Genomic DNA, 26035 nt, shown 5'->3' with positions numbered 1-26035 from the left:
TGAAAATATCCCTCCATTATATCTAGCTGTAAGGCGTTTTCTCAATTAGTGATCAATGAGAGAAGGTCAACCAACTGTGGTTGGTACCATCCCTGGGCTAGTGGTCCTGTGTTCCGTAAGAAAGCAGGCTGAGCAGGCCATGGCGAACAAAATCTTCCATGGCCTCTGTATTGGCCCTTGCCTTCAGGTTCCTGCCATGTTTGAGTTTCTTTCATGACTTCTTCAATAATGAATAGAAATGTGGAAGTGTAAGATGAATAAAACCTTTTCTCCTCAACATGCTTTTTGGTCAAGTATTAAGTCACAACAGTAGAAACCCTAACTTAGACACCCCTCTACAAATCTTTTACAGAATACTCTTATTTCGTCCAACTCTTAATTGCCTGGTGACACGGCCTTCTGTTTTTGTTTTTTGCTTATTTGTTTTATTTGGTAGAGACTTGTAGATAACAAAATGATTATCAAGCATTTAACTTACCAAATATTTAGCAAGTCTTTGTAAATAACAAATACTTAGCAAGTATTTTCTTAACTTGATGGTAGTCTACTTGGTTCTTATCAACTTTTTTCTCTATTAAACAATATTATATGATTTAAATTGACAACAGATACTTTCATGAATGTATAGAAATAAAGATGCTTCATTCCTGTTGTTGGGAGGACAAACTCGTACAATCACTATGAACATCAGAGTTGAGTTCTCCAAAACTAGAAATAGATCTAGCACATGATCCAGCTCTACACTTCTGGGCATGTCTCCAAAGGTCTACAGATCCTACTACAAAGATGACTACTCAACTATGTCTAACAATACAATGTTTGTAATATCCAGAAAATGGAAACAGCCTAAATGCCCAACAAAGATTAGATAGATAATAAAATTATGATTCATATGCACAATGAATTATTGTTTAGCTTTAAGAAAATGAAGCTATATTACTCATAGGTAAATCAATGGAGCTAGAAATAATCAGTCATAGCAAGAGAACACAGACTCAGAAAGACAAATGTTCCATGTTCTCTCCCGTAATCTGATGCTAACTCTGAGTCTGTTGATATGTGTCTTCATATTTGCATACCCAAGGGAGACAGGTTCTCTTCTCATAGTCCATTACTGGTTTCCTAGTCAACCTGCAAAGACTAAGAGAGTGAAATATTCAAATGTAAATTGGGCATCTATAAAAACACTCGCCCAAGCCCTTGTAGAATCAGGGATCATTTGAGAAGAGAGGACAGAATGAAAGAAGACTGTCAGAGGGAACAGATGCCTGCAGCAAAACCCTATTTTCTAGACATGTCAAGAACTATTACACATGTAAACTCATAAAGGTTGAGACCGCATGTTTGAGGCCTGAACAATATCAAGCATTCCATAATCCCAGAATGGGTGGAGGAGAGTCTCATGAAGTAGCACCTTGAATGAGGAGCTATTGACAAGTGATGGTTGCTATGGGAAGGAGAATCAGTTTCTTTCAGGCAAGTGGGACTTAACTACTTATGCTCCAGTAGATAGTGCCATACCCATGCACATACAGGGAGCACTCAAAGGACTCAGAAACAAGCCAACAAAGAGCACATGAATTTAGGAGGAAAAAGTGAGGGAAATGGGTGTGAAATTAAAGAGGGAGGAATGTGAGTAATTTGACCAAAACACATTATACGTATATTTGAAATAAACAATGAAAAATCATATATACCTTAAATGCCAAGTAAAAAAAATAGAACATCATGTTAATATTAACAACTTTATACATATTAATATAAGTGAAACCAACTGAGGACGAGGCTATGGTTTTGTGACTACCTACAAGTGAAATTACATGAAAGAAACTACATGTAAACCATAATTACAAGCTTAGTGAGCAGGTTCTAGTACTCATTAATCTTTACAGGAACCTCTGTCTTTCTCCTTCCCCATATGGACACATATGCCTGTGCCTTTGCAGGGTGAGAGGATTATATAAGAATGTGTGTTCATGTGTGGCTCAAGTCCAGCAAAATGTAATTGTTAGATGATAAAAACACCTCCCTTTTAAGCATTGGAGCCCACTGTTTTGTATTTTGGCATTCCCCATGAGGCACTGTTTGTGACTCCCAGGAAACACCTGGAGCAATACACTTCGCATGCTTAGCTTTTCCTTTTGTACTGGCTACTAGGTATATGCCTTAGAGCTAACCATAGTTTATATTAGAATGAAACTCTATGAAGATACCAGGTCCTCTAATGCAGTCCAATGTAGAATCCACTTCACCAACTCTGTAGTGCCACATCTAGAGCTGAAATGTGTCAGGAATTGCAAATGTCTACATCTATGCCTGCTCTTCTGAAATTTAGTTATTAATTTTGTGAAGATGGTAACTCCCTCTTTATGGACAGATTGCTATTATGTTCTATTATCTGAAGCAGAATGCAATTTGTTTTCTAGCCTAGACCTCTAGGCTTCAATTTAGTCTTGCTCACTTTATAATGAAAATAAACTCATATTGACAGTGAATCCAAAGCTGAAAAGAAGGAAATGATATCTGACTTACAGTTACAGCTAATAAACAGAGGCTGATATTAATATTAACAAAGGAATGTAACTAAGAAACAAAAAACAAAGCAAAATGTGTTGTTATTACTCTTTCTTTTTTTTGTATTTTTATTAAATTATAAAAGTTTCCATTTCCGCCCCTCCTCCCACCACCCTCCCACTCCCCCCACTCCCTCTCCTCCTCTCTCTCCATCCCTAAGAGCAGTCAGGGTTTCCTGCCCAGTGGGAAATTCAAGTTCCTCCCGCCTCCCTCCAGGTCCAGGAAGGTGAGTGTCCAGAGGGACTGGATCCGCAAAATCCAGTATACTCTTTGACTCTTTGGATCCTTTGGGTTTGCCAGCCAGCTCCCAAATAAAACACACACAGAATCTTATTCTTTCTTATAAATGCCTACCCCTAACTTTGCCTGTTTCTAGAGAACTTTTCTTAACTTAAATTATCCCATCTACATTTGCCTCTGGGCTTTTATCTTTTCTTGCTTCTGTAATCTTATTTTCACTCTTACTACGTGGCTAACTGTGTGGCTGGGTGGCTGTACCTTTCTTTTTTCACACCTTGATCTCTCTTCATTTCTCTCTTTTTCTCCTATTTATTCTCTCTTCCTGGCAGCCTTACTTATCCTTTATCCTACCTTGCTATTGACCATTCATCTCTTCATTAGATCAATCAGGTGTTTTAGGCAGGCAAAATAACACAGTTTCACAGAGTTAAACAAATTCAACATTAAAAAATGCAACATGTCTTTGTATCATCAAAATAAATGTTCCACAGCATTAAAAAAATGTAACACATCTTAAAATAATATTCTACACTAAAACTGCATTCCAATTACAAATCCTAATGGTCTTCTTGGCTTATCTAAAGACCACATAAGTATGCCAACGAAGTTTCAAAATTTTATTCAAATCAAGAATTCATTAATATTTTCTAGTTTCTTGCTATTTCACTAGACAAAAGAAACACATAGCTAACATTCCTGGTACTGAAATCGCTAAAATGAAACAGGACAAGGGGGATATCTGATTTCATATGGCTAGGTCTACTGTAAAACCTAAGATGCTATGTGAGGCTTGAGTTTAATGCTATAGATAAAACTACTGAACCAACAGTCCAGAAGCTAACTACTTTAAAAGTGTTTATGGATATTGAATAACTTTCATAATGTTAATGGAAGTAATCACAGTTGCGACCTGTGTCATATTAAGCATACACAAAGATAAAGATATAGCTACACAAAGATATGTGTATGAATATATAATGAATATATAATAACTTGGTTGGAATTAAGGTTTCCCAAAAGTTGCTAGTGATTTCAGAGCAGGGGCCCTGGCAAGAGCAATCTGCTCATGATGAACAAGGCACATTTGGTTACAGTGAGGAAAGGCACCGGAAGCAGAAACACCAAAGGTCCACAGCAGCCCATTCATCCCCACTATTACCCATCCTTCCTTTCCAAAGTAGTCGCTGCCCAATGAAGGAGACATCCAAGTGACTGCCACCTGTAAAAATGGATTAAGAGCTACTAATTGTAAAATACCTCACATTGATTTTATTCTGAAGAAAATAAATTAAAGGAAGATAGAAACATTTTTAAATGCACAGCGAAAGGAAACAAAACAAAAAAATAAATAAAAAGGAAAGGAAATCACAAAGGTGAATACAATGAGAGAGGTAAGCTCTGAGTCCTGGAATTTCACCTGTGTGTAGTGTTCTACTTTATCTTATTATCAAATATGCCTTACAAATTCAATTTTTTCCTTTCATGTTATGTATTGTTTTGTGTCTAACCAGTTCTTAAAGCTTGTAATGCTGAAGTAACCCCTACACCATTAAAGGATATGGCTTGAGTACATATCGTCTCATCAAAATTATAAAAAGGTTAGTTTGAGGCCTTTTTTTTTTAAAAAAAAAGGGAAAATATTTATATAAAATCAGAAAATTGATTTTCTTTTCCATCTAACATGCTGCCTTGTGGATAAAAAACAAGCCAGACTGGAGAATCAGTTATTGCCAAGCCTGTCTGCATATAGCGACCACTTCTCCCTGTACTGCGGGAAAACATTTCCACCTAGAGTCCTTTCCCAGAATATCTGGAGACCAAATGAAATCAACCGTAATGACTACCAGAGCCAGATCATAATCAGTTTTTAATTGAAGCATCAAGCCAATTAATTTGTGACAACTTCCTATCGGTTCTGATTCTACATGTGAAGTTTCACAGGGCCCAGGCCATTTTCAGCTCCAGAGCAGCCCTGGAAGAGTTCAATATTTGGTCCCTTCGAAAATTGCCTGCACTAGGGAGAAAATATTTTAGAGATGGTGCCTCCAAACTTAATTCAAGATTGCAAAGCAGCATCACTTGTTTGACTCACTAAAATTTTATGAAACACAAAACATTTTAAACCTCAAACACGGTTTTTAATACAAAAAAATCTTTTGCCTTAATTGTGTTTCAGAAAAACAACTGAACCCTAAATTTCACATTTTTTGGGTAATTGTCCACATACACGCTGTGTGTCTATATATGCAGATAACTGTGTAGACTGGTAACAATCAATTTGTTTGTCACCAAATTTTTAAGGACAATATATTTTAAGAGCTGACTATTTTCCTGGGACCCTGGTAAGATATTGAATCTTGCCTCCCCTGAAAAATGATATAAATGCTCTCTAGATGATGGTGTGTAATAGTCTGTAATATAAAGCATCAATATTTTCTCTAGCCTCCATTGGCATTAAAATACAGCTATCATATGAAAAATTAACTTCCATATATAGATTTATCAATAGGTAAATAATGGATGTCTTCCACATGGATGATAACTAAACTATTTCATCATCAATAGTCAGTTGCTTCACTTGAGAACTTTAAGGTGAAAATACCTGGTACTATCCCAATACATATGCTGGCTTTCAGCAGCAGATAGTGCTTCAGTTTTGTCTGCTTCACACTTCAGCGGCATTGCAAGTAATATACACTAATAAATATGGTGAGAACACCCATACAAAGATGTTTTTTTTAAAAAAAAAAACTGTTAACCATGGCTTCTCAGTTCTGAAAATCAGGTTTTCCTCTCATTTTCATCGTGTGACCTGGTATATCATAACTGCTAGATCTTGGCTTTTATTCATTATTCCCAGAACATACAATGATCCAGCTATTTTGTTCCTTCCTGGAGTATTATTCCGTAAGAGGGTTAGTATCACAAGAGGTGTAACAAGCACCCTTAGTGCACTCCAAAATTGAGTTTGAGGAGAAAATGACCACACGTGATAAGCACAAACTCTGCACAGCACACTGGAAAATGTATTTCCAGCACTGTGACAGACATACCGTAATCTCTTGAAGTATGCACAATATTTTAAACATCCATTTACTTTTTTTGTGGGTTATACACAACAATCAAACATAGCCAGTAGCCAGCATGACCAAATCAGTATTTAGCAGAGATATTTGTTAGTGCATTGAACATACTGAAAATATTAGGAGCACTGAGAAGTGTGAAAAGCCTTGCTTCATCAAATAATCTGAACTCAAAGCTATTTCCCAACACCCCCCCCCCACACACACACACACCTCCTCAGGAGCCTTAACTTCACCGTCGTTCTGCCCCGTGATATTCCAGCCATGACTTCCTACTCATCTTTCCCTCCCCTTTCCAAGTCATTCAGCAGCTCTGCTCTGTTCACAGAGTCAGTCCCTTGGGCAAGGAGCTCAGTAAAATGCTGAATGGGGCGACTCCACCAGCAGGTGAAGAGGAAGGGGGAGGAAAGGCAGAGGGTGTGGTTCTCTCTTTTGTCACCACACCCCATCCCTTGAGTCTTGTACTCAGGGTCCACTGCGGCTCAGAGGGGACCTAGCAGATCGCCTTGCTGAGCTCCTAGCAGTGACTGACAGGAAGCCACCCTGCACACACCACCACTAACAACAACAAAAAAATTAAGAAAAAAATTATTAAAAATAAACACAACCAAAACTTGCCCTTAAAGGAAGCAAATGTCCAGAGTAGCAGGGGAAACAGGGATTAGTTCGTAGGCACAGTCCCCAGAACGTCAGAGAGAAGAAGGGAAGGAACAGCAGACAGGGACCTCACAGATTACCCCCACCCTTCTCTGGGTGCCAACTGAATATCAGCCAGAGAATTTCCCTAGACCAGGAGTAGGATTGGAAATAGAGATAGGCTTTACCTCCTGGGCTGCCCTCAGAGTGCTGACTATTGTTGCCTCCCCGAAGTGGCTCTGGATCCCCGCACAGCTTTCTAGAGCACAGCCTGGATTCGGGCTCAGGTCCCCGCGACGGGCCGCCAAGCTAGGAGGAGCACGGAGACTCGGTCTCTCGTCCTGCGACCCATCCAAGTTGGACCCCCCTCTGCAGCGCCGCCTTGGCCACCGGGCGGGCACGCTCTCTCCTCGGTCGCCCGTGCCCCCACACCCACCCGCTCCGCCGCGCCCGCTGGGAGCCTCTAGCGGAGGCCAAGCGAAACGCAGCCGACCCGCTGCATCTGGGCTCCGACGCCGGTTGCAGGGAGCGGACTCTGTGGCCGCGTGGACTCTAGATCCCCGCATCCTGCCCGCCTACTCCAGCCTAGCCCGCCACCCAGTCTACTTTCTGGACCAGGGCCTACAGCTCCCTATCGCAAAGAGGGAATGGGTGTGCGGGACTAAGGAAAAACCTTTCCAGAATGGAAAATAAAAACAAAACAAGAAGCAAGCCCAGATGTAAATCAACCTGGACAGAGGACCCAGCCCCAGATGCAATTCCCAATAGGTATCCAGAAGTGTGAGGATAGGACACTCCCTTTTGCCGTCTGGATCTCAACCATCTGCACTGGCTGGCCCTCCACTTGCCTGCCCAGAGCCATTTGCGCGGGTTGTGCAGCTGCGTGGCAACAGCCAGGGGGTTCCGCGTAACTTGCTTTAACCCCCACCGTATCCCCCAATATCTATTTTAAGTTATTCTCTCTGGAGATTCAATCAGCGTGTTTGCGGTCTCTTACCTTGAGATGCTGTTGGTGCCCCTTCGTGTCCTTAAAATCCAAAACCAAGGAGGATGAAGTGCACCGGAGTCCAGGGTCTTCTTCCAGGCGTCCCCTTGTCTCAGCACTGTCGGTGTCTTCTTTCAAAGGGGCCAGGGAGAAAATGTTGGGTTCTAAAGCCCTGGCAGCCAAGGCATCTCCAAACCCTCAAGCCTGCTGTGACGGAGACAGGGACAACCTCGCCGGCGCCGGCGGTGGAAACCTCCCCGGTTCCTGCTCAGGCAACTTGGCTGCAGATCCAGTTTTCTTCTGTGACCCCACAAATGTGTTGGGCAGCCAAGCTGTGTATTCTGTCAAGAGCCTAGGCTTCTTCTATCTCTCTCCACCGCACCCCTCCCCCTGCTCCCGCCAAGTCGGAAAACCTGCGCTCGGGCGGGTTCGGTGCGGAGCAGGTACCGGCAAAAGAGCCACGCCGAGGATCGCCCTCCACCGCGGCGTCTGGGCTCCAGCCGCTGCACCCAGGCGTTTCTGCCAAGGAAACTTTGAGTGGCGGTCGTAATGGGTTAGGGGCGGATGATGGGAAGATCGGTGAGGAGGTTGAATGGCTGGAAAGGAGGGACACCGGGCGGGCGGCGGGCTGCTGGGTCCCGGCGGCCACACTCAGCGCGCGGACTGCGCGCACACACGCCCGGCTCACACGCACCGCTCACACGCACACTCCCGCGCGCGCGCACCAACACGCACGCCCAGCTTCACGATCGCGGCCACAGGCCACAGGCAAAAACTAGAGGGGAGCCCACACCAGGGGATCCCAGAATTAGAAGCATGGTGACATCGTACCTCTTCTCCAGTTAACGGAGGCCTCAAGTCTGTTTTACCTTCTCCTGTCTCCCAGCCTGGTGTCATATCTCCACTCCTAGCTCTTACCGGTGGTCAACTCTTCTCCAGAAACCCTGAACCCGAAGATGGCAGGACTTCAGACCCTCTTCCCGTCCCCACCCTTCAGGGTGACCAGTGCCCCTTCTTCAGTGGAGAACTGAAGTGCCCGCAGCACCTCAACAAACAAGGGACTCCCAGACATCCTTTGAATGGAAGAATTTTGGCACCATATCCTGGACAGAATCTCCTGGCGACATTCCCTCGTTCCCATTCCATAACTTTGTCTCAAAGAGCTACCGAAGTTCACCTAGATGGTTTTGCAAAGAATTGACCAGGGACTTGCGTTGGCCAGCTTTTGGATCAGAACTAATTTTGGGTTCTATACTTTTATTGAAAAGCTGGATGGTAGTGAGCCAAAGAGTCAGCTGTAGAAAGAGGAGAGACTAGAAGCCTGGAGGGAGATCCAGTCCATTTCATTTCCCTTTCCAGTATTTTGGCAGAAATAGTGGTGTAGGTCTCCTTGCAGTTCCTGTGGCAACTGAAGCTGCCCTCAAGCCACTGATCCCCGTCTACTGCGCAGCTGAGCGCGCTAAGCCAGATCATCTTTCCTCCTTGAAGCAGTCAGAAATCCGCCACAAACACCTACTAGGAATCCACGCTGTGGAATTTGTCTTGCCTGGACTGGAGAGCAGGAATTCATTGTTAACGGTGGAAAGTAAACTTTTGCCACGACGGTTTCTTTGATTATTTTATTTTGTTATTTTATTGCGAGCCCCGATTCTCCTTTATGCTCCGTGCTCAAGTTCAGCAAAGCTTTACTGCGATTATTCAGCTTCCCAAGTACTGGAAAGGCCGAGTGGCTCCGAGTTTTTCTCCCAGGCTCTTCACGAAATCTCTGTGGATAAGGCAGAAAACCAAAAGTGAGGCGGCGGCATAGAGATGGCGCTAGGACCCTTTGCAGGAGGGACGTGCGCCACTCCCCCGCTGTCTCCACAAGAGCGTCTTCTCTCAAGATCCAGGGTATTTTGAGTGGTCCTCTTCCACTTGGAGGAGGAATTGTGGGTTGCCGAAAGTGGAAGGATTTTGAGCAAAAGAAGAAACTTAGGTTGGTAGGAGCTGCAGCAACGGTAATCATTGCCTGAGTAGCAAATCATAGCAAGGTAAGCTTGTAGCAGCATTCAGGGCTACCAGCATCATTCCGAAAGCAGGGATGCAGTCTGAATTTCTTGAGTGAGTGGACCTTAGACCCTGTGTGAAAGAACCAGACAGAATCCCTTTCCGAGATTCTTGTTGTTTTGGGGGATGTTGGATCCATAGAAATTGTTCTTAGGAGTGAGATAACCACAAGCCATTTGCTCTGCTACCCAAGGAAAGGCACCCACAGAGTATGAGTGAATTCAATGACATTTTCCTTCTGTTGCAGTGAAAGCAGGAGTTAAAAGCCAGTTCAAGGAGCCTAGTTGAAATAAAAAAAAAAAAAAAAAAAACAAAAAACGTGTATTCGGGAGAAATGCTAAGCAATTGAAATTAAGAATGCATTTTATTTAGTTTTGACATGCTAAGATGTATTTTGGACATGGATAGTTTTGCAGCGTTTCAAGTGAGGGATGCTAAGCTGGTTTTGAACTTGGTGCTATCTATGCATTGTCTCCTGGTCGATAGGATTTGGTACTTTTTGAGTTGTAATTGTTTTCCGCCTTTAATAAGTAACTGTTGTGAACTGAAGTGGAGCTAAGAATTATAATAAACAATTTCCAACTTAAGGCAATCATTACATTATGGTTTTATTATATCAATCTATCAATTAACAATGGATGTGGATTACAAAAATCGAATGATCCTCTTGATGAAAGAAAATGCCCTGCTGTTGAGCAGACTCCTCTCCAGGAAGATTCTGGACTGGGATGATCTTCCTGGTTGCTGCTGACATGCAACCTGCTACTGATGCCTCCTTTCAAAAACAAAGTAGGTCATTTACATGTACACTAAGTGGATTGTTCCGAGGGTGCCACCCAGTGCCCCAGCCTCCATTTATAACACGATAAACGTCTCATCCTCTATATACAGAACTGAGTAAAAGGGTTGAAACTCAAAAGCATTGTCAGATCCAATTTATTGCAGCTTCAGATTATGAGTGCTGCATCCATCCAGCGCGGGTGTGTCTCTTCACATCCTTTGAGAAATGAAAGTCGTCTTCAGTATAGGTGATATCTCTCTTTCAGGGGAGCCTGACTGGTCCTCTATATTCTTCAAGGTTATTGTAATTAAATAATGGCATTCACTCTCTCAGAAGCAAAGCATTTATCCTGTTAACATGTAGCTTTGTTATAGATTAAAGTTATCCCTTAATTACCAATATACCTTTCCTACAGCATGGTGCACAAGGAAAGCAAGAATGGTGACATGCATTTTATAGTGTTCCTTGCTGCCTAGTAAGGATCCCATACAGAATAAACCTGAGGCATAGGGTGCCAGCGCACTGACAAGCAAAGCTCTGCCATGTGAATCGTGTATATTAATTCAGTGATGTTCTGTGTTCTCAGATGACAGTGAAATTAGTGCTTATGCCGATTTTCCAAAGGTACCAAAGATATTTTGCCATATATAAGTAAACATGAAACCCATATCTGCCTTAATTTGAAGGCTGTAATCTTAACTTACTTGGCTCAGTTCAATCATTCAGGAACAAACATTTCTAGCTATTCACGGCTAAAGGGAATTTACATATTTTTTATACAGGATAAAGTAATATGATAATTTATAATAGGCTTCATTTTGGGCAATCTGGTTTGTATATATTTGTGTATAGAATTATTGAAACAGTTAACATTTTTCCCACAAGTTTTTGAAAATAGATTTTTTTCATACACTAATTCTGATTATGGTTTCTCCTTCCCAAGCTCCTCCCACAACCTCCCTACCACTGCGCCCACCCAAATTCACACCTTTTCTTTCTCTCTCTTTCTCTCTCTCATTAGAAAATAAACAGGTCTCTACAAATAATAAAAAAATAAAATAAAAACAAACCTGGACTAGGAAAGAACAAACAAACATTTTAGCATTAAAGCATGATTATATGCCTGACTGTGACTGTACAAACCTTTAATCCCAGCACTCAAGAGGCAGAGGCAGACAGATCTCTGGAGTTTGAGGTTAATCTGGTCTACAGAACAAGTTCCAAAACAGGCTCCAAAGCTACAGAGAAATCCTTTCTTGAAAAAATAAAAAATAAAAATAAAAACATAAAAAGTAAGATTATATTTTCTTGGCATTATTTCACTCAAAGTAATAAATGCTGGATTAAAAATTGAAGAGATTGGAGCTCATGACACAATGGATTCACAGTTATAAGTAACTTTTAATTTTTTCATATTTCAAGCTATATGTGAAAATTAAGAGAATACTAAGATAAATTTTCAGTTATGTCAATGAATTACAACAATGTGACTGGAATGGTTGTTCTGTGGTTAGTTCCAACCCCAGATGATTCAAAACCCTCTTTGCCATCCATGGGTACATATATTCACTTACCCATAATCATATAGAGACACACATAATTAAAATTAATAAAAACACATCTTTTTTAAAGAAAATTTTAGAAATATATCATTTTGTGCTTACAGTTAAAAGTATTGCATTATACCCTAGATATTTTGTTGAGGTTCAATCTCATGTAAGGTATTATTACCACATTTTTAAAGTGTTGAAATTTAAAAGATTCAGGGCACATATGGCATTGAATTTGAAGTGACATGAGAACAACCCACAAAAAAATGTAGCTGTCATTTCCAGTGGCCCATATTGTATAATATTCTCCAAATATGTATTAGTGTAGTACCATTACATTATTCTTATATTTAGACTATGCTGCTACAGGCAAAAAGATGAGAAATTCATCATATTTATCAATGTCTCCGTGGAATTTTTAGGTGAAAACAGACAGATGAAGTAAGGTGTTTTCTTTGATTCTTAATAAAACCTGCTAGGACTGTGGAATAAAAGGACAAAATGTGGAGGTAGAGGTGAGATGTTTGTTTAGCTTGGGAATGTGTGGAAGTTTTAGAAATTTTACCTAAAAAATTATCTTTTAGGAGAGATATGAAACAAAGAACATTTTGCATTTATATTAACCTTTACATTTAGGGAAATGATTTAAAAGAATGGATGGAAGTTTTGTCACACATTTTTTAATCTACCTTTTATCGGGTGTGGTGAAAAGTTTTTGATAAACCTCTCCACAGATGCAATAATCCAATTAGACCAAATTGAACCGAATTAGAAAAAGCTCGGGTTTAATGGATACAAGTATTTCCAGATGGTTTCCTAGCCCCCCAGAAGAGAGACAGGAAAGGAAGACTAGAAAACAACATATTTGTTCTCTGGGAGGCAGTTTAAATACCCTGTGGGAGTGATCTTGAGCATCTCTGGGGAGAGGTCATCCTTTGATGGGACTTTCTCCGGGGTGGAGTCTTGACTGAGGCAACTCCCAGGGGAGGAACTTGGGGGTGGAACTTCTGCCCAAGCAATCCAGACTCTTTGCATGTATGGATGCCAATAGTTGGGGTGAGGCTTTGACCCAAACATGCACAAATAGATAAAGTAAGGGAAGTGCCTAGGCTTGGGCTTCTATAACAAAATACTTTACCCTGGGTGGCTTAGACGTCAGAAAATTGCTTCTCACAATTTTAAGTCAAAAACCTGAAATCAGTTTTCTAGTTCATCACTGGTGAATGCTGTCTTTTTTGCCTAAAACCTGCACTTTCCAAAATGTATCCCTGAATGCCCTTCCTTCAATGTATTCACGGACAGTTCTTTCTTCTTCCTAAGACTGCCAATGGGATCATAAGGGACCTAGTTCTTTTCACTTTTGAAGACTTCTTCTCCAAGGCTAGGATTTCACTTCAATCGTTTATGGAGGGCACACTTCAGCATTCCAGTGTGAGCCACATTCAGTACTCAGCAGGTGGCAAGTCTAACTCCTGTTAGTTGGACCTTCTCTGTAAAGAGACTAATAAGGTTCTCTGGGAGGAAGAGCCCTATTATGGCAGCATCTTTTTATGATGTCTTTGGCTTAGAATTATCTAAGAATCCATGGCTCCCTGGGGAATGGCATAATATGGCTGTCTGTCTCTGGGTTATCAAATGGAGATGTGTTTGCTCGGTGAGGAGTATGCACACCTCACTCGGAGACATATTGTGGCGGAGGGGAAGCGAAATATGTCTATTCTTAGGTACTTGTTTATATCCTTGAAGTTACCTAGTTTACACTGATGTTCTTATGCTGTCCTGATTCATGGAAGCCTTATTTGAAATAGTTCAGAATTTGTTCATTTCATTCAAATAATAGCCATCCTTTACTCAACACTTTTAATGTTCCAAATTTTAAGAAACTGGGTAGAATTTTTAAAATACTTACAACAAACTTATTACCTTCATTCAATAAAATGAGAAAACAGTTACAGAAGCAGGAAGTACTTTGTGAAGGAGATAAAGCTACTGAAACTATATGGTTGGTGGAGGAGGTTGAATCTTCACTGTCTCAATTCAGGGTCCAGAGCTAATGACAGAACGAGTTATCTAGATTAGCTGGATGACACAAACTTTGCTCCACTGTTCATGACAGGGTCCTCAAATCAAAAATAGCACGTGGCTCCTGATTGAAGTAAAACATGTGAAGAGAGGAGATAGAAATGTCTGCAATAATAACCTTCATGCCTCCCACTGCATTAATTGCAGGATATATGTCATTTAATTTAATTTCACAATAGTATCCTAATTTAAGCAACATTGCTATTATTTCATATAAACGGAGACTGCATTTTTGTTTCCTGCGGCCCAGGCCCAAATAATCACACAGAAACAATGTTAATTATAATACTGTTTGGGTGACGATTTAAGTGTATTTCTTGCTAGATCTTTAAATTAACCCATTTCTGTTCATCTGTGTGCCATCACAAGGCTGTGGCTTACCAGTATTGTTTTGGCATCTTTTTCCTTCAGCAGCTACATGGTATCTCCTTGACTCTGCCTACTCTTGCTCTATCTCTATTCGGATTTCCTGCCTGGATTTACTCTGTTACGCTATTGGCTGAAAGAACTTTATTCATCAGCCAATAATAGCAGCACATATACAGAAGGCTATCCTTTATCAGTTCCAATTATCAAGATTGATAGAATCATATCCTAAAAGTCTCATTGCGTTTCAACATAGAAGTAATGTGAACATAATACCTAGTGCTTTTATACCCATTGCTAAACTGACTTAAACAATTATCTTAAGCTACAATCTTGTGTACAGCTAAGTCACCTGTTTAATATACTGTCTCTTCTCTACTGTTTCAATTCATAGCACATGGTGCAGCAAAGTGTAATGACAGGCAAACCTAAATGAATGGCTCTCTGTACAGTTGCAGCATTTGCTGAAGAAAGCACTTGGGTGTCAGGAATTTGCTGCTTCCTGTCCTCCTAAGGCGCCCTGGTGGCTGTTTTGACATTTTTGACAATGAAGGAGATCCAACAAGGTAATATGGTCAGGAAAAAAATATGAACGTTCCATTCCTTTCATGATGATCTCAGCTTGCTTGGTTTCTTGCTCTGAAGTCATGCTTGCTGTCTTCAACTCTCAGTCTGTCAGTAAGTCATCACATGAAGTTCCAAAATGCTCTTCTCCATCACACATTAGTGAAATGGCATAACCAGTAGATGGTTTTTACTTCTAACCTTGGTGTAGCAACAATAATTGTAGAAGAGACCATGAATTTGAGAGGGATTATGAGGGTGTACTATGTGAAGAAAATGAAAGGGAATAAATGGAGGAACGGGGTAAATATTGTAATTGTATTTTAACTAAAAAAAAAAAACTACATTGAAAGTACTTTTTCTTAAGTCTTAATCAATGTTTATTGTGCTAGAGTTGTCATGTGGGGCCCACTACTGATCAGCTAATGTACCAGACAAGAGGCTTTAAATTCATTCTAAGTGTGCTCCTGTGTAACAGTTAACCTATAGAATATAACAATAAATATCTCTGATTTGAATTCTAGCCCCAAGATTTTAAGATTTTCTAACTTCAAAAATAATAATCAAGAATGACATAGAAATAAATATAATGTCCCTTAATAGGGGGTGGGGTGTCTTCTAAAGGCTCAATTGTGGATGTTTGACGCACCAGCCTCTGCTTCTATTGTGAAATGGTGGAATGTGTCTATTAGATGAGGGATAAAATAGAAGAAAATTAAATTCTTGGGAACCTACCTTTAATGGAAATAAGAAACCTTCATCCTATGTCTTGATCTTTCTTTGCTTGATGGCTATCTGGAGGGGTCTTCCTCAGTACATGGCCACCATGATACGGTATGTGTTCATATGCTCTAATCAACAGAGTGTAATGCCCATAGACTAAATTCAAGATGTAAACATACTTTCCCATCATTTTATTGGTTGTTTATCTCATCTTATTACTTCAAGAGACATGCATGTTAATCTCATTGTCATAGTGAGGAAAAGTTGGCACATACAGTCCTGTAAGTCATTTTCGTACTTTAAGAGACATGGAAATAGGGCTGGGTTTCAGGAAGGGCATTGCAGAAAACTCAACCTAGATGAGTATGTTCTAAGCAGAATCAAAAAGGAAAAATTGACAGAATTATAAATATGCAAAAAGAAAGACAGAAACTTGTTCAACCATTTAAAAAGAGTGATTATGAGAGAAAGAGGGAAAGCAGAGACAGAGAGAGACACAGGGAGAGAGTCAGAGAGCTTTGCTACTTGTTACATAAATGTAGACTGGAAGTGTAGTGTGAGCAATGACTAATCCACAGTACCTCAGACTGTGGCTATGTTCAGAGACAAGACTTACAATATCATTAAATGAGATGAATCCTTTGTCATGGGGACAGATCTAATCTAATGTAGTCTTACAAACAAAACTGATTAGGACACATACACAGATAGTAGGCCTATGTTTACACACATGGAGAAAAAACACATGTTAAGAGACAGCGAGCAGGGAACTTAGGGAAGCCAAGAAGAAAAACATCAGAAAGAAACTTTTTGCTAGGGCCTTTATGATGTACTCTCAGCCCGCAGAATGTGAGAAATGAGTCCTGGTGTTCCATTTGCCCCTCTGGTGTTTTGATAGCTCTTGTAAACTGACAACTAAGGAAAGATACAATCCATGGACCTGGAGAAGTCATCTAAAAGCTGGTGTGACAACAAGATCATGTTAAAGGACGAATACTAAGGGAGAGCATACAGGGCCAGTTAGCAAGGAATAACATTATGTGAATGTGCAGCAAGCATAGATAAGGGGAAAAAAGTGTTAACATTCCAGAGAAAAGGAAGGTGGAAAAATATGGGCTTATGAATTCTTATCCATTAGGGATCGACCATACATTACTAGTGGTTACCTAGGGAAGGATAGAACCATTCTTCCAAGATAAAAAGTGAGTATATGAAAAGAGCTTTCTTGTTTGCTTGTTAATTATGGAATAGTTATCTGACTTAAGTAGAATTGTAGGACAAACACAAATTATGTATACAAGGTCAAACAAGCATCTTAAGAGAACGTCTTACTGTTTCTACTGATGAGATGAAACACCATGACCTAGTTTGGGAGAAAAGATTTTATTCAGCTTGCAATTCCACATTGCTGTTCACCACTGAAGGAAATCAGGGCAGAAACTCAGGGCAGAATCCTAGAGACAAGGGCTGATGGAGAGGCAATGGAGGGGTACTGCTTGCTGACTTTGTTTGAGGTTTACCTCTGGCTTGCTCAGCCTGCTTTCTTGTAGAGCCAGAATTAGATGATCTAACACTACCCACCATGCGCTGGGCCCTCCCACGTTGATTATTAATTGAAAAATGTCTTACAACTATCTGGATCTCAAGGAGGTATTTCCTCAACTGAGGCTCCTTCCTCTCTGATAACTCTACTTGTGTCAAGTTGACACAAAACAACCCAAATAGAGAGTATATTTTAAGTACAAGTATAAATGTGGAGAACAAAGATTTTCCACAATGAACTTAAGAGTAGAAGCTGAGTTCTCAAGGATGTTGTATGAGAATTTATTATTGAGTAGAGGAAAAGAAAAAAGTAAAAAAAAAATTGAGTCAATCTTTCTAGGACTTTTAAAAGAAATATTTATTCATAGAAACCAAAATAATTTGGACAAGATAGTAGAAGGCTACATAATTGAATTCATTATGAAACTAAATTTTAATGAATTGACAAAGGATCTAGATTTGAGAGTATTATAAGATTGTAATTATCTTGATCATCTTGATTATATCACAGATACAAGCAGTCTATCTATGTGACACATGTTGGTAAGAATTAGGCTCCCTTGTGAGCAAGCAAGGGTCTATATGATATTATATTTTGCCTTCTATGAAGTCTGGAGTGAGCAGTTCATAAATATTGTATCGAATCTGCTGTGTCAGCCAGGCGGTGGTGGTGCACACCTTTAATCCCAGCACTTGGGAGGCAGAAGCAGGTGGATATCTGTGAGTTCAAGGCCAGCCTGGTCTACAAGAGCTAGTTCCAGGACAAGCACCAAAGCTACAGAGAAACTTTATCTCAAAAAAAAAATGTTGTGTCATCCATGAGACACTACACATTGTGACTATCTTTTACCAAGTCGTTTCGTGATTCAAGAAGCATATAGACAGGTCCTGCACAAGATGAGGTTGTCCAAAATCCAAGATGAGATTGGTAGATGATGTCTAGACTCCACTCCTTACTGAGGAGCTATTGGCATTGGATAGTTGCTTGAAAAGGAGGAATCATTTCTTATCGAGGATGTAGCCACTTGTAGGATTTCCATGCCCAATGAGGTTCTATGCCCATACTCCTTTGCCAATATGGCTCCACTAAGAGGAATTACATTTAAAAAAGAAAAGCTTTGAAGAAGCATTTTGAGGCGATATAAAGGAATTTGGGGAGACTGGGGATGTATCTTATTATCATAGCTCATGTGTACATAAATGACATTTTCAAAAATAAAAATGCAAAACAAAAAATCAAGAGTGCAAAAATGTCAGTCAACAAATAGAATAGCATGAAAAAGAAGTTTCAACAATGTCCCACCCACCACTTCTGCCAACATCTTCCCAGACGTTAGCCATTTTGTCACTCGAGCTAAAAGACAGGATGAAGGAACTGTTCTTTTAGTCATATGGCAACAGTCCCAGATTATAATTAGAGATTCCTTTTTGTGAGCTAAGGAAAACATAAATGCATAGCTAGATACTGTCTATTCTCTAGTAGTTCTTCAAATTCATTTTCTCAAAATTGTCTTAAACGTATTTTTGTCCACAAATTTCTATAGACATTTATGTATTTATCTATCTATAGACATTGTGTTTATTTATCTTACGTTATAAATGTATTTTCTTCTGAATAAAATTTGATCCTGCCTAAAGAGCATCAGATGTTAACTTGAGAATATTTATGTATCATGTTCCTCTAGTTTTGTACACACATAAATACAAAGGCATAGGTTTTGAAGTATTTCATTAATAAAATAGTTTATGTTAATAATATAATCTGCCATGGAAATAATGGAATTGATATGAGGAAAAGCCATAGATTATATTTGATGATAGTATAAAATATCCCCAAAATAAAATTTCATTACCTTGAAATTTAAAGCTTCCAAATATTTTAACCAGTGCAGGGTTTCATAATTTCTTTTTCATATTCTTATACTCACTGAATTGTAGTCCTTAATAGATACAATCTATGAAATGGTTGGAAAAATAAAAATTCAATAACATAGAATCAAACATTAATAAAAATTTTCATGGGAAAATGGGGTGTTGTGGAACATGCCTCAACCCTCTGTTAAAGGGCATTGGGTTTTTTAGAGCTTCACAAACAAGAACAAGGTAAAATATAATTTATATTCCAAGAAGAATAGTGGGAGTCAGGTGAGTGTGTGCCTATCTGAATGAGTTCCAACCCTCAAGTGCTCTTCTTAGGATAGAGATAAAGCGATGTGATACTAGACTCATTTGCAGCAAATGCCAACAAATTACAAGGAAGCATTGACCCAGTTGTCCAAATTACATTCTGAAAGAAAGAAAGAGCACAGGTGAAATGCGTGTACATGATTTATACTTACTGTTCTGGGATGGAGATTTTTTTGATTGATGGTTGGGTTCGTTATTACCTTTAAATGGGCACCGAATAGCTTCATTTGTAGAAATAATACATAAACAGAGGGCAATGCCTATCTCCTTCATTCTCCACTCAAGTTATCAACAATATCATAGAAATTGATGTTTTTCTTTTGTACCTCATTATAGTTTAATTGTTAAATTACTTCAAGATCCTTTGTAGATGGACTAATTTACCAGAGAATGATTTGCTCTTTTTTCCTCCATTAAAATAATAATGATGGAATTTTGACACATTTAACAGTACTTACATTGTTTCCAGAATTATTTATGGAATTAGAAAAAGTGCATAAGTATGGTTGGCTATGTGAAATACAGAATACTCTTAATTATCCAATGGATTAACCATAGTTATATTTAGTTTTTTAAACTGAATGTACTTAAGTATAAAATATGACACTTTGCTAAACATAGACATGAATAATTGTGACACCAAAGTAAATTAACATATCCATATCTTCAAATAATTAGCTTATATGTTGGGGGAAAATGACTGGAATTTATTCCATTGACAAATGTTCATTCATTCTTAATAGAACAGTAGGAAGCTGTGAGGAGAGGAGGAGCTCATTGCCCAGAAGTACAAAGAATTGTGGGTTGCAGATTCGTATCAGAGTGCTTGTGCGGAAGGAATTGTGACCTACATTTGATCCTCATCCCTACAAAAAGTTCATAAATTGTGCAAAATTTTAATTATATAAATTAATATTTTTAATGTATATGATGTTATGATTCACATTTAATATAATTTCAATCACATAATCATGATTCTTAGAAGATTACAGTGGGATGGCAAAATGGCTTAGAGTGTAAGGAAACTAGACCATCTAAGTTTGATGCCAGGAATCATATGGAAGAAACAGAGAAACAATTCCCAAAGTTATCCCTTGACTTACACACACACACACACACACACACACACACACACACACACACACACAAACACACACACCACCCCATAATGAAATAGTTACGCTGTATTCTGCTCCCTGATAGGGGTATAAGTCATATTGAAAGATCATATAAATTTGTTCTTGATATAAACTTCATATATTTTCATTAATATAGAGTTGCATGTATATAGGATCATAGTTTTTAGAGTGTTATTAACATTGTTTATTAATAATGTTTGTTAATAATGACGTAACTCATTATTTTTCTATGCATGAATTATTTTTATTGTATCTGTTACTTACATTTTGTTCTTAAGGATGCAACAGTCAATCCTAAGTACTATCCATAACAAAAGTTGGGAACCAGAAAAGAATTTGCAAGTAAACACATATACTTCTAGTCTTTGATGAACCTATTTTCCTTCAACTAACATTATTTGACTTCTACCTTCTGTATTTATTTATTTTCTTTTATATATTATATGTTTGCATGTATCTAAAAAGATAGTTTGACATATGTACTTGATAAATTTTAGAGAAAAGATTTAGATTTCCCATGTGTTCTTAAACTTCTTTGTGCAGGTTATTTTATGTTTCTTTTTCTTTGCCCTCTCTTTTTTATTATGCCTAATTTATAATTTCTCATGTGAGACATGTTACTATTTCCTTTGAGACTTAATTCTGCTATGAAAATTATCACTATGTTTCTTGCACTACATGTACAAGTAAAATTGCTGGGTCAGTTTTAGTTCTTTTCCAAAATATTTACAGACATACAAAGGTTAGAAACAATGCATGGACTCTTATGAAATAATACATCACCCCAGCATAAAATTATTAGATGTTTTATGTTGTGATCAAAAAGACATAGCCAGGATTTGAGAGGGCACTTAACTTTTCATTATCTGTGCTCAGTTATGATTCTTAGCACCTGAGTGCATTCGTGTTTCTTCCTTTGAGAAATATCTGTACACGGCTCTTCTCTATGTTCCTAGAATTGTTTGCCAATATGAATGCAAAAATTCTATTTATAAAGGTGTTGGTTGTTTCATTTCCATTTACGTTTAACCTTTTTTTACTCTGGAAAGAACTTTGAAAGTGATGCAGGTTTTAAAGAAACTGGACACTCGATGGGGGTAGATTCTACCTCTACCATGCTTACGAGAAACAAGGCCCCATCAAATAGTCTGGTATTGTATATTTCATTTACCAAAGAAAGACTAAAACCAGAATAATCAAATATCAATCATTTCCTACTGGCAGTTCCAACAGGAAACATGCATAGGAACAAATTTCCCATGATTGGATGGGTAGTTTCAATACAGTAATTGTTATACTAACTCATACAGAGATGTTTTGACTACAATAAAGCATTCATAGAAAAGAGATATGTATTCTATAACACAGCAGAGAACAGCTTCTGTTTCTGCATCTAAACTAATTATGTCTCCTGAAGTGTAGCCTTCACAAATGGCATAATTGAAAATTAGCATTGGTGAATTTGTGTTGTTCAAACACACACATATATAGGATAATAATACTATTTTAACCTTTTATTTTAGACCATGTAATCTCTTTGTCTTTGACAATTAATTTAGTCAATTATGTTATAGGATTCTATTTACTAAGCAGTGGTTGTTTGTATTTTATGCTAATATTAAACCTCCGTTTGTACATCTCTCCACTGCTTTCTATGTACCCAACCCTGTTTCCCTCTACATGTGCAATGTTGGTGTCATACGTAACTAGACGTTAAAGTAATGTATGAACTTATAAATTAAGTGTTGTATCCTAATTTGTTAGAGCAAGGGCTTAAAGGTTCTCATCATTTTATTTTTCTCTTTAGCTGCAATAACATAATATCTATTCTCCCTCTTGAAAATTATTCAGTAAAAGTCAGTTACTGCTTTTGAAAAGTTAATTTATTTTTAAAACAAAACAAAATGAAAAAAATCCAGATCTTATTATGTAGTCCCTTGAGGTTATTTTCCTGCCTTTGTGTCCCCATTTTCATGTGTTTGTGCCGGGATGACATGCAGACATCACCATTATCAGTTCGCTTTATTTTATCTGAAAATAATATGAATATTTACAGGATACTTCCCATGAAAATTCTTAGAATATAGTAGGTGCTTGTTAAATATTTAAATATCTCTGTCTTTTAAAATCAAAGTTATATTTATTTTTCTGTATTCAAATATAGGCATGGATTATATTTCTGTCCAATTTAGAATTTATATACTTATAAAAATTTCATATGATCATGTTTTCCTCTATTGTCTCCCATCACATAATTAACCCCTGTTCTGATTAAAAAAAAATGGTCTGGGCCTTGTTTAGTGGCATCATGTGCCATGATTGGAATGATCAATGCTCATATTAACAGTTTATCATATACCCAGGCTGAAAAGACCTTCAATTTCATGCTTTGTCATTTTAACCCTTGAATGTTTTAAGTTTGATAAAAAGTCAGGTTCTTAAAAATTGACTGACATCTAAGTATACTGATGGAGCTCTTACATGTTTGGGGGATGGAACTATTTTTTAAGGCACAGCTTTTCAAAAGCTTCATGTAATTTCCATGCCAGTTTTGATTGGAAATACTCTGACAGAATTGGTTCTCTTTCATCTTCATGTATGTTTCTCTCTTCTCTTCTAACAATAACACAATTATAACTCACTTCTGGCTGACTTTAACTCCTCTTCAGATATGTTGCCTTGACCTGAACATAGTAGTTCTAAGGGAATTTAAATACACAAGATCAGTGAATTACATTATGAAATGTGGGACTTCAGGAACACTTTCTGAAAACTCAGTTCAGAGAAGAGCTTTGAGGAGTAGTCAGCTGGTTAAGAGAGGATACAACTATGGTAGGACTATAGCAGTTAAGGTTTAGCTAGCTGCTGTTAAGTAAAATTGAAAAGTATAAGAAGCACTAAGACTCTATACTAAGAGTGAGTAAACATGTAACTTTAAATAATAGAGTCTCATTTATTGGGTGGAACATAAACAATACAAATTCTGTTTTAACTAAAGAAAACTGTTGAGTTGAAATGGGGAAATATTATCTTTATTCAAAGTTTCCACAGCACTATATCCAGCCTGTTTGTCTACACAGTAGTATTAAACTGATAAGGGGACTCCATTCAATTAAATTATGTTTCTAATTTTGACTTTCTTTGTCTTTATGAAGACTACATTAATGAATCTGATGAAAACCAGTGAAGGTCACACATGTCAGGTGACTGAAATCTGGGACCCATTGACAAGAAAAACAGCAAGAATTTCCATTCCTGTTAAAACTCAACAATGATCCAAAAATCAGTTTGTCTGCTATGAAAACCTACAAAGAGAGGGATGTCTTGGTAACTCTTCCACTGACGGAGACGTTGTTTACTTTGGACTATGGTGTGATATGGTTACAGCACATTTAACATAGTCTTAAATTGTTTCAAAAGAAACAGAATCAGGTTTCCATGAAGTAATAGCCACAAAGACTGTGTTACTATTCTGACCACATCTGAATTGTTTTGTTACACCATTGACCACACTTTGGGATTTTATGTCAAAGTAAATCTGTGGATAGGAAGCTAGTCAACCCTGCATGTATATCTGTATATATGTCCTGTATGGAAGTATTGAGGACACTCAACACTATCAAGAATAAAATTAATTTACAAAGTAAATAAAATATGACCATAGTTTACATTCTAAAAAATGTTATGTTTCCTTGGTACAGAAGGAACACAGTGTTCACCACAATGAATGGTTTATTGGTTTCTTTTTTCGAAGGTATTTGATGATTTTAAATAGTTTATTACCAATCCTTTAGCCACACCTACAGACCAAATGAACAAAATCTATGGTCATGAGAAGTGACGATTATAGAAGGGTTACTAAGTGTTCTGTGCTTTTTTTGAAAGGAAAAATGCAGCAGCCAATTTTAGAAACCAGCTGTAAAGGAAGCTCGATATCATTCATCAAGGTTTAAAGATGCCTTGAAACCTATGAAATACATCTTGAGAAAGATGTATGTTTGCCTTTATTCCTACTCTAGACTGTGACATTATTATTTGTCCAATTCTGCCAGGTCTTTCTAGCTGTTCATTAAGTCCCAACTCTTGTTTCTCATTTCCTTCCTGTTGCATCTCACCCACTGCACAAACACAGAACTAGAGAAAGATTTTAAAAGTTCGAAGGCAGATTAAGCCATGTCTACTCCTATTTCATTAATTTATAGCTAAACTGACCTTGATATTGTGCCCATGAAACACTAGACTTATTCTACCGCTTGGAGCCATTCTCCAGAGTCTCTTGTCTTAATGTCTTAGTGATCTCCTGGAAGTAGAAAACTTGTCCTTTGCAATCTACATTTCTCACATTACCAAGCTCACACTATTCTATATAATTTTTAAATTAATTTGTTTTTCTAGTATGTAATCTGATGATTTTGGTTTATGTCCCAAATAGAATCTAAGATCAAAGTCAGAGTCTTTGGTCACTTTTGTATATTCTTAATTAAAGATAACTTATTTTCTGAAAGTAACTGAATAAGAAATCATTTCTTCGTAATTGTGAAATCGACCTGGGGACACCATTACAGGTAAGCTAATATGTTTATGAAACAAAAATACACAAGTATTGATTCTTCAAGTCATTACAAGTAGTCAATAGGACATGGTCTTTTAAAAATAGGTGCAATGTACAAAGGCAGGTGTTTAGAATTCACACTGCAACAAGTCGACAAGGTATCGTTGGAGTTTTTCTGCACTTTAATAATTGTATAAATTCTCAGCAAGCAGCACATGGGGACATTGTGAAATGTATCATTGTGACATTCCTTTAGTCTAGAAGACAATAAGGTGCTTTCCAAGGACATTATTTAAGGTTAGGAGACTAAACCTGCCTAAATATTAATAAATATGCCACTAATTGTGAAAAGTCACATTTGAAACCTTATCTTTACAATTTCATAAACTGAACAAAGTACAAATTAATATCTCAATACATACAAAAATTTACTTAGCTCACTATGTCAAGGCTAAAATTATACTGAAAAGTTTTGCTGTGGATGCTTCTCATAGACAAAAAGAGCTTTGCATATCTTATTACCAAATGTGACAAGCTGTGTGATTAGCCACACTTCAGGCAGAATAGGCAAAGACAGCAAAGAGGGCAATTCTCCAGCAGTTTGTTCAGAAAAAAACATTATTTCAGAATGGAAGGTGAAACCATATTTCAGGGTACTTACCCCCAACAATTTTCAGGGTTTTTGTTTGCTTCTTTGTTTGTTTGGTTTTTCTAGACAGGATTACTCAGTGTAACAGTTTTAGCTGTCCTGAAATTAGCTCTTGTAGGCCAGGCTGGCCTTGAGCTCACTGAGATCTGCCTGCCTCTGCCTCCTGAGTACTGGGATTAAAGATGTGCACCACCACCACCCCGCCAGTACTATGATTTAAGTTAGTATATTGGACTGTTCCTCTATGTACTTTTTATTTTTATTTTTGCCAGATAAGGACACAAACTCTTTTTTTCCTTAGTATTTAAGGTGCTAGAGTTACGAAAACTTGGCAGC

At 38.1% G+C, this 26035-nt stretch overlaps 1 protein-coding gene and 1 long non-coding RNA gene across 3 annotated transcripts in view; one reads left to right on the top strand and one right to left on the bottom strand.

Moving 5' to 3' along the window:
* Window positions 1–8184, bottom strand: part of Lingo2 (leucine rich repeat and Ig domain containing 2) — a 1156348-nt gene extending 1148164 nt beyond the window's left edge. Inside the window, exon 1 of one of the 2 annotated variants that reach the window (XM_085677246.2) lies at window positions 7531–8184. The gene's annotated coding sequence lies outside the window, so the exon portion shown is untranslated. Of the gene's footprint in view, window positions 1–6721; window positions 6908–7530 lie in introns of those variants that run through there. The other variant, XM_085677245.2, reaches the window with a different exon arrangement.
* A 22-nt stretch (window positions 8185–8206) lies between these two features.
* The window catches only part of LOC146891457 (uncharacterized), a 39357-nt gene continuing 21528 nt past the window's right edge, over window positions 8207–26035 (top strand). The window contains exon 1 of the long non-coding RNA XR_014997343.2: window positions 8207–9548. This is a non-coding gene — a long non-coding RNA (uncharacterized LOC146891457). The remainder of the gene's footprint in view (window positions 9549–26035) is intronic.

This window comes from Myodes glareolus, chromosome 16 (assembly GCF_982192425.1).
Source record: "Myodes glareolus chromosome 16, mMyoGla1.1, whole genome shotgun sequence".
Lineage (NCBI taxonomy): Eukaryota > Metazoa > Chordata > Mammalia > Rodentia > Cricetidae > Myodes > Myodes glareolus.
The sequence above is the reverse complement of the archived record's forward strand: the minus strand, read 5'-3'. Positions and strand labels throughout refer to the sequence as shown.